This window comes from Rattus norvegicus, chromosome 6 (assembly GCF_021556685.1).
Source record: "Rattus norvegicus strain SHRSP/BbbUtx chromosome 6, alternate assembly SHRSP_T2T, whole genome shotgun sequence".
In the NCBI taxonomy this organism is placed as follows: Eukaryota; Metazoa; Chordata; class Mammalia; order Rodentia; family Muridae; genus Rattus; species Rattus norvegicus.
Genome location: NC_141539.1, coordinates 15,370,405 through 15,387,080, shown reverse-complemented (window position 1 = coordinate 15,387,080; position 16,676 = coordinate 15,370,405). Strand labels below are relative to the sequence as shown.

Genomic DNA, 16,676 nt, shown 5'->3' with positions numbered 1-16,676 from the left:
CAACAGAGGCAGGCAAATCTCTGAAGTTTTTTGCAATGTTAAAAGAAAATGTGTGCTTGCTGTTGCTTAAGAATGAAGGAGCTGGGGTTACCAGATGCTATCAGGAGACCCAAGAACTTTTTCATAGCAGCCTTTCTGACTTTAGCAGGAAAACCCCTGAGCTCTCCAGAGAGCTTTTAGGATTTTTACCAGCAGAGAGAATTGTCTCAACCAGAGAGTTTTCAGAATAGCAAGCAAGAAAGCTCTGCCTAGAGCAGAGCAGAATACGTACACACACACACACACACACACAATGAGAGAGAGAGAGAGAGAGAGAGAGAGAGAGAGAACATGCACACAGAAAAAGAACACATACAGAGAAAGAGAGAAAATACAGACACCACACCACATACAGAGAAAAAGAACACACACACACACACACACACACACACACACAATGAGAGAGAGAGAGAGGGAGAGAGAGAGAGAGAGAGAGAGAATGGAGGGAGAGAGGGAGAGGGAGAGAGAGAGAACATGCACACAGAAAAAGAACACACACAGAGAAAGAGAGAAAATACAGACACCACACCACATACAGAGAAAAAGAACACACACACACACACACACACACACACAGAGACAGACAGACAGACAGACAGAGAGAGAGAGAGAGAAGAGAGAGACAGACAGACAGACACACAGAGAGAATGCAAGACAGACAGACACAGAGAGAGAATGCAAGAGATCAGCTTGGCCCACGATTTGACTTTGAGTCATTTGTTTTCACTGCTCCCAGACACCCATCTCAGGAGCCCAGACCTAGCCGAGGCTGGTCCTTGGCAGCTGAGCCTAATCATTAATGTCAAACATGATACAGGCACAGAGCAGATACTTGAGTGCATGCCACTCTGATAATAAAAGGTTGTTGCTCAATATCAACTAACTGGACTCCACAGAGCTCCCAGGGATGAAACCATCAACCAAAGGTTATACGTGGGTGGGTCCATGGCTCCAGCTACATATGTAGCCCAGGACTGCCTTGTCTGGCATCCTTGGTCCTGTGGAGGCTTGTTGTCCAGCATAGAGAACGCTAGAGGCATGAGGGGGTGGGTAGGTGTGGGAGCACCATCTTAGAGGCAAAGGGGCAGGGGGATGGGATGAGGGTTTGCAGAGGGAAGACAGGGAAGGGGGACAACATTTGAAATGTAAGTAAATAAAATAGTTAATAAAAAAAAAGAAAAGAAAGGTTGTTGTTTTGGGGGTTGTGAGTGATGTATATATGTATGTGTATGGTATGTGTAGTGTATGTGTGGTATGTGATGTGTGTGTGTGATGTGTGTTGTGGTATGTGTGTATGGTATATTTGTGGGTTTGGGGGTATGTATGGTATGTGTGTGTGTGGTGTGTGTATGTGTGTATGTATGGTGTGTATGGTGTATGTGTGTGTGTGTGGTGTATGGTGTGTGTGTGTGGTGTGAATGGTGTGTATAGTGTGTGTGTGTGGTGTGTATGTGTGTATGTATGGTGTGTATGGTGTACGTGTGTGTGTGGTGTATGGTGTATGTGTGTGTGTGGTGTGTATTGTGTATGGTGTGCGTGTGTGTGTGGTGTGTATTGTGTATGGTATGCGTGTGTGTGGTGTGTATGGTGTATGTGTATGTGTGGTGTGTATGGTGTGTGTGTGTGTGGTGTGTGTGGTGTGTATGGTGTGTGTGTGTGTGGTGTGTATGGTGTGTGTGTGTGTGGTGTGTATGGTGTGTGTGTGGTGTGTATGGTGTGTGTGTGGTGTGTATGGTGTATGTGTGTGTGTGTGTGTGTGTGTGTGGTTTCAAGGGAGTTGGAATGCAAGGCAGATCCATGAAGGTTTGGGTTCAGTCTTTCTTTGAAAGCTTTACTCTTCTTCGAAGGAGGAGTTGGGCTTTGCCTCACAACCTGAAAGCCTCAGCTCATTTCTACACAAGTTGTTCGAGGGGATTTGGTGGAAACTGACTGATGCTGAGCTAAGTAGATCAGGGGAAATAATCCTGCCCTGGGGGGTTTGTCACTCCAAACAGAACGCCCACAACCGCACTAGCACCCAATGCCTTAGCACCCTATCCTGCCTCTACATGGGACACCTTACAGGGAATAGTAGCCCTAGGTTGCATTTTAGAATCTACGACTAAAACAAATATTTCTTTTTCAATCCAAAGACACTGAGTGAAGACCACTGGAGATTTTCCTCTCTGATCACAAGTACTTACAGGATTATGTAAGGGCGACTTGACATGTGAGCTGCCCTCTGGCCTCGCAGTCAAGGAAGAGCAGAGACAATGAAGAGGAGAAAGTACAGGTGAGGAATGGTGGAGATGTTCCCTCAGCCCTCCAGCCCTTCGCCCATCATGCAAGGCCTCTGGGTGTGCACAGGGAATTATCTAGCAGTTTCTGAACATCCAGGAAAGTCAAAGAACAGACCAAATCTCAAACATCCAGGAGCCTAAGTCCAGAAACTATCACCTATCCTGTTCTTGGGCTTAGAACCCAACTCCAGCAGGCCTTTCTCTTTCTTTTCCTTTTTCCTTTTTTTATTTTTCCGTGAATAGATGGGTTTATTTAGCAGTACATTTGAAACTCTTTCTTCAAGCAGGGGGACTACAGTAATTATACCAGGACCAGACATTTCCTACACTGTCAAATATATAAAAGTTCCTTCGCACTTTCCACACTGATCAGCAAGCAGATTCAGTCCGTGCTACTTTGATGTGTCTGCTCAGTTAACCCAAGCTTCTTCTTCAGAGACCCGGTCATCTCAGGTGGAGGAGGGCGACAGAGCCTGAGGTAGACCTTCACACAGACAGAGATGAACCACTGTAGGCAGTCAGAGTGCCAGCCATGATGATTGGGGGAAGAGAACCTTCCGCACACCTCTAAAGCCAAGCCTCTGCGGGACCTGAGAGGCAGTCCTGCCTTTCTCTTTATTCAGCACAGAGACCAGAGTCAGCAGGGTGAGAGACAGTCGCACAAAAGACTCCAGCTATGTGACCTGCCACAAACGTCACAACCAGCTCTTTGGCCTTTGTACACTCACTTCAGGACTTAGGAACCACAAATGGGTGCAAAGCTTCAGCAGTGTGTTCAAAGCAGGCAAACTTCATCATAGTGTATGGGATCTGTCTCATCCACAGAGGAGCAACACCCTTGTAGAACGCAGTTAAAGCCTTCTTTTTTTTTTTTAATGTTTTTTTTTAATTTTTATTAACTTGGGTATTTCTTATTTACATTTCGATTGTTATTTCCTTTCCTGGTTTCCAGGCCAACACCCCCTAGCCCCTCCCCCTCCCCTTCTATATGGGTGTTCCCCTCCCCATCCTCCCCCATTGCCACCCTCCCCCCAACAATCACGTTCACTGGGGGTTCAGTCTTGGCAGGACCCAGGGCTTCCCCTTCCACTGGTGCTCTTACTAGGCTGTTCATTGCTACCTATGAGGTTGGAGCCCAGGGTCAGTCCATGTATAGTCTTTGGGTAGTGGCTTAGTCCCTGGAAGCTCTGGTTGCTTGGCATTGTTGTACATATGGGGTCTCGAGCCCCTTCAAGCTCTTTCAGTCCTTTCTAGATTCCTTCAATGGGGGGTCCTATTCTCAGTTCAGTGGTTTGCTGCTGGCATTCGTCTATGTATTTGCCATAATCTGGCTGTGTCTCTCAGGAGAGATCTACATCCGGTTCCTGTCAGCCTGCACTTCTTTGCTTCATCCATCTTATCTAGTTTGGTGGCTGTATATGTATGGGCCAGATGTGGGGCAGGCTCTGAATGGGTGTTCCTTCTGCCTCTGTTCTAAACTTTGCCTCTCTATTCCCTGCCAAGGGTATTCTTGTTCCCCTTTTAAAGAAGGAGTGAAGCATTCGCATTTTGGTCATCCTTCTTGAGTTACATGTGTTCTGTGCATCTAGGGTAATTCGAGCATTTGGGCTAATATCCACTTATCAATGAGTGCATACCATGTGTTTTTCTGTGATTGGGTTACCTCACTCAGCATGATATTTTCCAGTTCCATCCATTTGCCTATGAATTTCATAAGGTCATTGTTTTTGATAGCTGAGTAATATTCAATTGTGTAGATGTCCCACATTTTCTGTATCCATTCCTCTGTTGAAGGGCATCTAGGTTCTTTCCAGCTTCTGAAAGCCTTTTTTAAAATACGTTTTGGGGACAGCTTCCCTCAGTGTGTTGGCATAACCAGGCTGGGTTTGAATTGAACTTTAGCAGCTTCCATAGGAGTCAGGGCAATGTCAGCAAAGAACTCAGCCCTGGCAGAAGCAGCTAGAGACAGTGATGTGCACCACAGATAGGTGTACTCCTCACCAAGTATGTTCTTTATAAGGCTTTGAAGACTTCATAAAAGCCGAATTTGCAGAGCCCTTGCATGGAATAGCCAATCAAAGTTGGGGCCCATTCTTTAGCCAAACTGCGAACGCCATTTTCTTTCAATGTAATGGAGAAACTATTAAATAGGACCTTGTACTTCTGAGGGTCCACCTGCATGCAGCATTTTACTAAATCCAGGAGAACAACAGCAGCGTGTGTCAGCCCACAACTTAAGATGCCACCAAAGCCACCCAGTGCATAATACTTCATGGAGTCAAATTCACAACTGTACTCTTCCACGGCGGCGGCCAGACCCGGGGCGGGCACTTCGGGGACCCGACACACCGTGCATGAGCTGCAGATGTGGCGCGTTGAAGGGGTTTGCCCGCGCCAGGTGCGCTAGGGCCGAAAACAACCTCCTATGATGGCGAACACCCAACCGCTCGCTGAGCAAGGTTGTGGCCCACAGAGGCTGAATGTCCTCTGAGCTCCAAGATCCGTGCCCTTCGCGCAGCATCACTGTGACGCAGGCTAGGCCTTTCTCTTTCTAGGTCAATAAACAAGATTATTTTGCCAAGATCTAAAATATCTAGTGTTAGGTTTTTATAATCCTATGTCTGCCCACTCCCAACTATGGAGGAAGTTATATTCCTTTCACGTTGTGACTGTAGGGCTGCTCTAGTAGTGACAAACAGAGCTGGATCGGCATGAAGGGGACAGTGAAACAGCCACATCTATGTCTGGCCAGCCACCTGGATGAGGCGCAGAGTGGACCCCAGACTAATGCTATCAGCAAGCAGAAACGAGCTAAGGCAGCTGAGGAGCGGAGCAGGAGGAGTGGTCCCTCTGTTCTCCAAGCCTCTACTCCTGGTTCCCCTCAGTTGGGCCTCCCTCTTCTGTCCCTTATTTCTTGCCATTTGTGTGTTCAAGATGTGGGGATGGCCAGAGGGGAGCCAGCATGCTGGCCTCTGGTATAATCCAATAATTGGCTGTAATCCGCATATGAAATATTTGGAGATCTGCCTCCTCATTAAGTCCTACTTGAAGAATAATCACATCTCCACATACAGGCCTTTGGGCCAAGTTCTCCCCTCCAGACTCCAGTGCCTATCACAGCTTCTGCTGGACCAAAGACTTCTGTAATTGCCACACTCTGTTGCATTAAAGCTCACCATATGGATATTTTTTAAAAATCCAAAATCAAAGAGTAGGCCCTTCATTGATGCCCTCGAGTTAAGGTGGCAGGAAGATTCTTAGCTGCCAACAGAAAGGAGGTCTGTTCTGCACAGCGTGTGTGTCCTCGATGTGATTGGAAGAGAGCCTTAAGGATCCTGGGCGTGGGGGGCAGAATGTCTTGGGGGGGGGGGCAAGAGAATTGTGTTAAAGGTGTGAAACTACAGCAATGCTTCCAGTTGTCATGGAAACAGCGCATGGCGCTTGTGCAGATGTGGGAGGGTCGGGTGGAAGGCCTCATATTCCTTCTAGGATAAAGCGACAAGGAGCCAAGGACAGGGATGTGTGTGAAGGGCCTGGCTTGGATCCACGGTCTCTGGATGCTGGCCTCTGAGCATTCCTCAGACCCGTCAGCTCTAGGTGGGAAACCACTCAAGGGGAGGCTGGAATCGGGAGGGCCGAGACTCTCTGAGTTCTTCAGTCCTGTGATGTCTGAACAATAGAAGCTTGTCAGACCTTCAAGGGCTTCCCAAGACTGGAGGAAGCAGCCTGAAGCAGGACAACCCCAGAGAGGTTTGCGGCAGGCGGCAGGTGGGGAGGTTCAGTGTGATGCTAATTCGCACTGAGTTTCTGATTCCTTCAGGCTTTATGGGGTCAGTGGCCTAGGGGGGAGGCATAAGAAGTACCTTTCCAAGGAGTTCCAAAAGAGCTCCCATTGCTAGATATGCCTCTAACCCTTGCTACCAGGTCTAGAACTCCACCATTCAATTGCTATGCCTTCAGGCTCTCCCTGTCCCTTGAAAGTGCCCCTGGGGAAATCCCACATTAAGTCACTTGGTGAGGACAAGTTTATCAAACGCTCCCAGCACCATGAAGCCCCAGAGCCACTGGGAACTGGGGTGGGAAAGAAAGGGGAGAATTGAAGAATGCAGGAGTAAACTTTGCCACCCTCCCTGTGCCATCCAGACCTCCCTGCCGGGCAACTGGCACCGGGCACTTACAGAGGTTTTCCTGCCCTTCATTCCTGTCATGTGCAGCTTGTCCCCTCCCGAGGCTGAGGGCTACATTCGCTCAAAGGAATGCATATTGTCTTTAAGACTACCAAGCACACAGAACGAACAGAAGAAGCTCTCCTGTCTCCAGAGATTGTTGCTTGTCTCTCTCCCCACGCTGGACCCCAGACACCCTGCAAGTGTGTAAGGGGGTCTGATTAAATATGGAAAACCAGTTAAACTTTAATTTCAGATCAACACCAGTGATTTTCTCTAGTGGAAAGTATGTCCCGTGTATTGCATGGGGCGTAATAATAATAATTATTATTATTCATTGTTTATCAAAAATTCAAATTTAGCTGGGCTGTCCTATATAATTATTTGCTGGATTTGGCAGTAGCAGCTGGAAGCAGCTGGGGACTCCAGGACTCTGCCTTCCCTTCTTTAAACACAGGGCTTCAGGAGAGACCGCATATCTCTTGCTGCTTTGTGTGCCTTGACCTCTCCTTCTTTTAAAAACAAAATACTGTTTTGGTCAGAGACATCTATCTACAATCTTTGCCTCTGGCTGTGTGTTCCTGGAAAATCTTTCAAGTCCCATGGAGATTCTGTCGAAGCCTCTGGAGGCCACAAGACTGAAATAAAGGAGCATCTTCTTCTCTGTGTGCCAAGGCTGGCCTCAGACTCACAGATCTGCCTGCCCTGCCTCTGGTGTGCTGGGGTCAAAGGCATGGGCACCACAGCCCAGCCAGGACCTCACAGAAAGAATCCCATACCTTTGTGAGTCTTTGGGGGAAGTGGTTGTATGTGTGGTATGATTCAGCCATACCTCGCCCGGCTTTCTTCTGGCACTTCTGGAGGTTTCTGTCATTTCCTGGTTAGGTTTGTGGCGCGTCCTTTGCGGTGTCAGCTCCTGTTGCGCATACTCACTTTGAAGCCCCTCTCTATCTTGTCTGGAACATCCTTTCTTCCCAGCAGACACAATGAGCCTCTGGAGAGGAATGCTGGGAACGAGGTCCCTCTGTCTGAGTTTCATCTACCATCATAGCCACCGGGTCATGGCGGAACCATTAGTGTTTCAGTTTGCAGATGAGGACACTGAAGCTGAGAAAGGTCTTCCTGGGAGCTGGCAAGGCCATCCCATGGTTACAGAGTTGAACTTGATTCCAAACTTGATGAACTGAATTTAATCCCCAGGACCCACATGGTGAAAGGAGAGAACTGAATCAACCAAGTCATCCTCTAACCTCTACACGTCACACACACACACACACACACACACACACTCACACACACACACTCACACACACTCACACTCACACACAATCCCATACACTCATACACTCACACACATACATTAACACACTCACACACTCATACATACACTCATACACGCATACTCATGCACACTCACTCCTACCCACACACATACAGACACACATTCACACATACTCTCACACGGTCACACTCACAGTCACACTCACACAGTCACTCATATACTCACACACACATACACACTCATACAGTCACATACATACTCAATATATTCACACATTCACACACTTACTCACACACTCATTCATACATACAATCACACATGCACACTCACATGCACGCACACACACACATTCACACACATACACTCTCATACACAGTCACACTCACACATACTCACACTCAGACACACTCACAACTCACACACACAGTCACACATATACTCACACACACTCACACACACTCATACAGTCACATACATACTCAATATATTCACACATTCACACACTTACTCACACACTCATTCATACATACAATCACACATGCACACTCACATGCACGCACACACACACATTCACACACATACACTCTCATACACAGTCACACTCACACATACTCACACTCAGACACACTCACAACTCACACACACAGTCACACATATACTCATACACACTCACACACACACACTCAACGCATACTCTCACTCTCACACATCTCACATTCATACTCACATACACACATTCACTCACACACTTACACTCACACCCACTCACACACTTACATAATGCATTCACACATAAACACACTCACACTCATACACACATTAAATAAACAGAAGGTTTATTATCTAAAGAACGCTTACAAACTAATAAGTGGCAATCCCATAGGAAAAAATGGGCAGTAGATAAAACCAGGAAATTCCTCATGAAAGAAACCTGGACAAGCAACATTTATAAAACTCCTGCCTCTTAGGGAAGTAGATAGAAACAAACCAGACATCACTTACCACACTTCACTGTTGGGCTGAATGCTGAGAACTGACAAGAGTGACAGAAACGTGGTCCAATAGGAATGTCCCAGAGCGTAGACCACTGGAGAGAATTTAGCGATCATCCCAATCCCCTCATCCCAGTTGATGTACACCCTATGATACTGCTGGGCCACAAACAACGAGAAACAAAGGTGTAGGTGACACACGAGGAGCTCACAGACTCCCAGCACAGTGCCACTTGTGATGGTGAAAACCACAGTTTCTGGCCAGTTGCACAGTGTGTGAGTTAAGACAGGCTCAGGGGAAATCTAAAGAATATTTGGTGGTACGTGACCGCAGGTTTTTTTTTTTTTTTTTTTTTTTTTTTTTTTTTTTTGCAGGCGCACAGCCTTGCCGCACTGGTTTATGTACCAATGTGCACTAGCTGTACACGTGCAGTCTAGAGGAGTGCAGGGCAGCGGTAGGTAGAGAGAAATTATTGCAAAGCGTTTACATCCTAAACTGTTATCATCTGAACCTTGACAGAGAAAGGCTTCTGATCTCTCCTCCAGAAATATGGTGCCCATAAAATAATTTTTTGTTTGTTTGTTTTTTTGAGATAAGGTTTCTATGTGTAGTCCTGGCTGTCCTGGAACTCACTGTGTAGACCAGGCTGGTCTTGAAATCAGAGATCTGCTCAACTGTGCCTCTTGAGTGCTGGGATGAAAGGCCTGTGCCACCACTGCCTGGCTAGGTATACATTTTTTAAATTATTTTTTATGTATATGAGCATACAGTCGCTGACACATCTGGTGGGCATCGAATCCCATCACAGATGGTTGTGAGCTACCGTGTGTGTGCTGGGAATTGAAATCAGGACCTCTGGGAAAGAAGCCAGTGCCGCTAACCACTGAGCCACCTCTCCAACCCCAAGATGTAAAATCTGGATTCATTCATACTCTGTATCCCTTATGTACTGGCACAAGTGCTTCCTTTCTCTTTGTGCCTCCTGCTGCAGTTTATAGACGAGCTTCCACCTGCATGCAGCCCTCACCAGCCATCCCTGTCCTCTAGACCATCTCAGAGTCTCGGGGAACCAAACGGAAAGGGGGTCCCATTGCTGAAGGCCGACCTTAGGCTTTGTATACAGGGCAAAGTCACACAGGGCATCTGGGAAGCGGTGCCCTCACTCCCACACTCTGGTCACCTAAACCAGCCCTTCTCTTTAGTTGTCATTATCTGTCCCATCTTCCCTCTACTGCCTGTCACCACAGGAACCACAGCGTTCGCTTATATGGAGCTCTCATGGATTCCCAGCGCGTGGCTTTGCTGTGCGTTCTGAGGCCTCAGTCAGTGTGATTAGTAATCGACTTCATCTTGTGATATCTGACACCAGGCTAGGGCACACAGTAGGTACTCAGTGAGCACTGGTGAATAATCTATGAACAAAGCACTGAAAGAGTGACATTCCCAAGAAGGGGCAGAACCAGTCAACTTGAGCCTCGCTTCCAGAAGGTCCACTCCCGTTCTCAGCATGGAGGAGAACTGCTTACTAGGCTGTTGGATCTGAAGGTCAAGAAACAGAGAGGGCAGCCCAGCACTTGGACTTAACGTGAATGGAATATGCTGGGTCAGGTTGGGTGGGGGTTGGGGGAGCACCGACCTTGGCCTTGACCTCACTCCATTACATCTTGTTTATTTTTCTGGTTTTGCTCAATTATCTCAGACAATACCCCTACAGCAGCTATGAAATGTGAAAACAGCCAAAGAAGAAGAAATAAATCAAAAGGGAAAAATGAGGGGAAAGGGGTCAACAAAGACAGAATTCGCCTTTCATTGGTTTGCACGGTCCTGGGTGGAGAGTGAAGTTAGGACACAAAAGCTTTGCAACAACAACTTCGTGGGGGAAGGTGTGTGAGGGACGCTGAGCAGCCATTAAAGCAATTAAGAAAAGATTAAGGTCGCTGGTGGTGGAGGGAGAGAGAGACCCATTAATCAATAGGCCAGAAATCGCAGCAGGCTACAAAATTATAAAACTAGGCAACTTGGAGAACCACGCAGGCTCACCTCGACCGAGAGGCCTGGGAAACTCAACATCAGGGGCAGTGGCTTCTCTTCTGAGGCTTGGGGACAAAAAAAAAATGAGTCTCCGAGGAACCTTCACTTCTGAGTAGCTAATGGAGAGACCCCGACATTGGAGGAAGAGCCACAGTGGTTTCAAAGCAAATTCGGAAGCACCTTAGTCTGAAGACAATTTTGTGATAATGGGTGGGAGGGCTGTTTCTGGGAAAGCTTGGGAAGAATCCTAAATCCCTCTGGGGGTAGTGCTGTTATGATTTACAAACATCTGTGATCCGTTCCTGGGCAGAGACCCTTGCCCATTGACAGCTGGTGTGGTGGTGGAACTTGTCTTGGCCAATATGATATGTGTCCCTTAAGCTTGAAGAGTCAGGACACATGCTTGTGACTACAGCAAAAGGGAAATTTCCAGATTCCACAATTTGGAACCAAGATGGGTCAAGTGCAGCCAGTGGGGTCCGGAGTGAAGAACGATATTTTCGTATTAAGCTACTGTGAAGTTTGGAATGTTTGTTATACATTTGTTATGCATGTCCTGACTGATACAATCCTTATAGTATGTCCTTGGGGCACTGAACTGTCACTGGCTTCCTATGATAATTCTTGAAGTTTAGTTCTGATGTTTCCACTCATTCCCATCCACCCTTTGGAGAGTCTACCATTCTCTTTGTCTCTTTCCTGTCTCGTCCCCACTCTCCCCTTCCTCTGTTCTCTGCCTGCTGTGTGAAGCCATCGCCAACCATCTCCATCTCAATGCCATGAACCCTCTAGCTTGTGGTCCGTGCTATTCCAACACCATTCAGGCTCAGCTCTTTGTGTCGTGCAGTGCTCACAAAGGCAGTGCTCCTACATTCAAGTCTCACCTAACGCAGCCTCCTGTGACGACATTGCTACACTTCTGTGACCCCTCTATGTATGTGTGTTATAAGAAGGTCCAGAACCTAAAACAGACCAACTGTTCCAGTCTCTGCTGACCTAGCTTAGCCAGGTACAAGTGGATTTTCCAGGGTCTGAAAGGAAAAGGGAACTACGTCCTTAATAAATAAATTCAAGGGCTGGGAGAACCCTCTGTGGATAAAGCTCATGCCGTACGAGTTAGAGGACCTGAGTTCAGACCCCCAAATGCACAGGAAGCAGTTGCCGTAGTTTGTATCTGTAATCCCAGCATTTCCATAGCAAGATGCTGGAGGGTGAGAACCTCCCGAAGCCAGTGGGCCAGCTCACCAAAAACGGCCGTAAAGAAGACAGACCCCATCTCCACGAAGATAGGAATAGAGGACTAACATCTAGGTTGTCCTCTGATCTTCCTCCCCCAATAGGGAAAAAGGGCATTCAGAATGTTTCTGTGGCTGAGCCTGACACAAATAAAGAAAAATGAGTTGCTGAGGAGCGCGGTGCCTGTCGGGAAACGGGGAGGGTTACGGATATCATCTGCCCCTCGTGAGATTGCCAAGGCAGCCAAGTGGAGCCAGGTTGAGCCGCTCCCACAAAGGCTGAGGCGATCAGGCGATCATCTACTGAAATCCATCCACCTCCTCTCCGGAGGAGCCTAGGGGATCCGTCACTCTTTGGGACTGAGCACATGGTGCTATAACAGAGACTCCTGGGGGTCTCTCCTGCTGGAGGCAAGCCAGACTGTCTAGCCTAAAAGATATTTAGAGCGCGTGTAACCAGATCTGCGTGCCCACACCTTACTAAGAAAGGGTTGGAGAATGTTTGCCCAGACTGCCCACACTTCCTGGTGTGTCCCCTGCATGCACCGCATGGGAAATAGATACCACTGTACACCCGCGGCGGCATGGGAATCGGAGGTTTTATGATCAGCGTGTGTGGATTTCAGTGGCTTGTTCTACTTCCCATATTCATAGCAAAACCCCATTGCCTGCACATGCTGCTCCCAAAACACACACCTTCACCCCTAAACTGGGGGCAGGACCTTCCGGAGTCGGAGTCCACCCCCACCATGTTTTAGGGGTCAATAACTTTAGCTTTCACCTGCTTATCTGAGAAGCAGAGGGAACAACATTATTATTATTATTATTATCATTATCATTATTGTTGCTGTTGTTGTTATTGTGAGGAGATGCATTTCCAGCTGGTGCCAATCATAAACACGCAATGCTATCATTATTTGTGTGAGTGTGCTAGTATCTCTTCCATGAAGCTCTCTCTCCTGCCTTGCACCCCACACAAAAACCTCAGTTCCTCTGGAACTTTTCCCTCCCACCCTGGTAGCGTCTCAATTGACTTGCTATACTTTTCCAGGTACCAGCCCCTCCCACGTGCAGTGTTTCAGATCAGGCGCCACCTAGGTTCCGGGGTGTCTTCTTCGAACTGGGGTCCTTAGCCTACATCCTCTTTCTGATAAAGGAATCATGTCCCTCCTTTCCTCTCAACTGGCTACCATCTCCAAGAAAAAAGTGAGTGACACTTGGGGCAGCCAATAGTGAAGCCGAAGCAGGGCTTGGTCCTGGGCTCTTTGCAGGTTCTTGCTTTGGAAGACCGGCCTCGGAGCTGAGTTGGGCTTCTTGCTGGCTTGGTCAAACGGTGTAGGATGTGACAGGTCATTCCTGAGGCGATAAGAGGGTCTCTAAAGAAGAAAGGGAAAGCTTTGCTCTCCATGGCGGAGCTCTTCCCGACCGTTAAGCTCCCTTCCCCTCACAGCTGCTCAGCCCTCATTAGCATGCAGGCAAGGAGGGCCTCTGGGAGCCACACTTTGGATTATCTGGAGCTAAGGGTAATCCCAAAATTCATGAGCACAGGTTCCAGAAATAAAAAGAGATGGAAATGGGGCAGAGAGGGGGGTGGGACCCTGACTATCAGCCAGGCAGATTAAAAACCCCATCCCCGCGAGGGTTTTTAGGTCTCAGAAGAACTTTAACAGAACTTCTTGAGAGCATGAAGTAACTATGGCTCTGTGGGCTACCTGTGTTGATATTTGTTGCATTAGAATCTAGAGAAATGTTACATTTGTTAATTGACTCTAAAAATAACCAAAAGCACCCGCGTTCGCGCGCGTGCCCGCGCACACACACACACACACACACACACACACACACACACACCACATATCCCCCACCACATACACACACACACATGTTTTTCCCATGGCTGACTTGAGAATGGCTGAGTGATCCGTCCCTGAATTCATGCCCTCAGGGCCATTCCCCTGACCAGCTTGCAAATTCTTCTTGGCCCTTCTTTGCACAGATAGTGATGGAAGAAGGCTGTAGTAAAGCATGAGGGGAAGGAGAGAGAGGCAGGCCGCCATGGGGCCACAGGGCACAAGTTCTTGCAAATAATGGAAAAATTGGTCTTGGAGTCCTTTATCCATGATGCCTCTAACTATTGACTGGGTTCCAGACAATTGAGCTTCAGGGGTCTCTCCCTGGCTCTACCTCTCCCCATCTTACCAGGAGTACACACAGTTTAGTCAGTGTGAACTGAGGGAGGCTGTATGCCCCAGAACCAGCCCCATAAATAGCCTCTAACAGAAGCAGCTCTTAAAGGGTGTGGGCTGCCAGTCTTGTCCTGGGACCTGGGAAGCTCACTCAGTTTCCTAGATGTTACTCTCAGCCCAGGTCACAGAATCAGATGGCAGCAAAGGTTTCTGCTCACTGTGCAAGATGTGGATTAAAGGGAGCAGAGCCTTCTGATCAGTTTTGATCGAATTTGTAAACTTGGATTTCCACGACTCAGCACTCATTCTTTGGTTTTCTTTTGTCCTTCTAAAATCTCATCTGGATTTGTCTTCTGTTTTTTTGTTTGCTTGTTTTGTTTTTGTTTTTGCTTTTGCTTTTTGAGGCAAGATAATAATGACCAGTCTGACAGCAGTGGCTTTGAAAGAGAAAGGGAGAGATGGATAGAAGGATAGAAGGATAGAAGGAAGGGAATGTGGACAGGACAGCTGGGCAAGAGCAACCTTTAAATTTATACGTTGGCAAATCTCATGCACAGAATGCTGAATGCCGGGGGGGTGGGGTGGGCTTTTCTAAAGTCCTTGGCTGTCCTGTACATCTTCACAGAAGTGTTTGCTGTGTGTTCTACAGAACAGGCAATGTCCTATGAATTGTCCACTGCATTTTCCAGTGACTTCTAGAACAAGGATCTCAGAGCTGTTCCAGCTCAAAAACAAAACAATAAACAACAACAACAGCAGCAACAACAACAACAAATGCTCTCCCAAAATGAGACCAGGAGAAGCATTCAAATTTCTCAAAAGTGAAGAAAAAATCGATGGTGCAGTGTTCTCTACTGCTGTTTCTCTACTCAACGCTCTGTCACTGCATTTCAAGAGTCAGGCAAAAAGCCCCGGTGAAGATTCCACAGGAACCCTTTGCATCTCCTGCTACAAAGTATAAGAACGTTAGCAAAGGTGGCAAGGGTACACAAAAGAGCAAAAGAATACATTTAAGAACAATCAGATCAGGCAAGGGGAGTGAGAGAAGCCTAATGAGGTGGAAGCAGAGTGGTGGAGAGCCTTCACCGCTAGAAGGAAGCCCACTGGGAAACCATGGCTTGCCAATCAACTCTCTTCTTGTCCAAGGCTCAAGTCAGTGGAAACTGCTGTGAAGACTAGGGGACACTATCCTCCTCACAGACAGGAGAAGACACTGAGTTGGATGGGGTTTTTGTTGTTTGTTTGTTTTGGGTTTTGGGGGGCGGTTGTTTGTTTTTTCTTTTTGTGGCCCTAGATAAGAAAGCATAAATTGAGAAACAGGTCAAGGAATAGGAGGGGTCATTGCTTTTCTACCTTATTCCGTTTTTGTTTGTTTGCTTGTTTTTGTTTTGTTTTTTTCTGGGGCTTCTGACTATCTCTGTGGTTTGCTGGGTGATTTAACAGATTTCCAGCCCTAAACTTAACAACAAGGAAGCTTCAAACTTCAGAAGGACCTGCAACTGAAAGCCAGGTGGGGACCGAGGAAGGAGCCACAAGGGCGTTTGTAAATTCCCAGTTCTCTAGGGAAGCTTTGGGGCTTACTGTGGTAGTATTTTTTTTTTTATTGTTTCCTATTAAAATCTCACCGGCCTCAACTTACCCCAAAGCACAGTGGGGATGTGGGTCAAAGGAGTCAGGGGAGGAGATAGGGTAGAGTTGAATGTGTGATCTAGTCTAGGTAGGAGCAGTGGTTTGAGTTGTGGTCATTAATAGGAGCTTAGACCAGGCCATGCCATACCAAGTCACTGCACCAGAACCATGTTGCTAGGAGACTCCATATTGGAACCAAATGATTCTTTTTGCCAAGGAGTTTGGGGCCCAAGTAGAGCCATGACTGTTAGAGATGGAGCCAATTACCCATCGGCACCCACTTCTGCACGCACCTGAGGAAGCCTTCAGTGACTGTTATTTGTTACTTAGGAGCAGAGGTGAAGCCAAACATTGCCATGGGTTGGGAAGCAGGCTTCTTTTACACTGCCGTGGAGGTGCGGAGCAGTAAGTTCGGTGACATGATGTTAGTAGCGATAAAAGAATGAAGTCCTCAATAACCACATGTTATAATGAAATGGCGCTTGGAAGTGAACGCAGACCCGAGTCCGAACTCTGGGAAAGCCCTCATCAGAAACTGACGGACTCATGGACCACAAATGCACAGACGCACACAGCTTGTTCTTAGACTGTAAATGGCGTTATGATTCCTTTATTTTTTCTGCAAGTAGACATCAGACACATGCATGAGAGCCATCTGAAAGGACATACACCAACAATATTAGCCATGATCCTTCAGCATGGTGGGAGTGGGTTTCCTTTGGGCTGACTTTTACTTCTGAGGAATGAATGCCCTTGGGAACATGTAGGGATGTAGCTGTGAGTGGCCCACAGTGAGTGGTTCTGCTGCAAGATGGGTCCAGAGGGTCTGATTCTCA

At 47.4% G+C, this 16,676-nt stretch overlaps 1 pseudogene; it reads right to left on the bottom strand.

Moving 5' to 3' along the window:
- Positions 1–2,700: 2,700 nt before the first annotated feature.
- On the bottom strand, positions 2,701–4,839 carry Slc25a3-ps2 (solute carrier family 25 member 3, pseudogene 2; annotated as a pseudogene).
- Between the last annotated feature and the right edge of the window lie 11,837 nt (positions 4,840–16,676).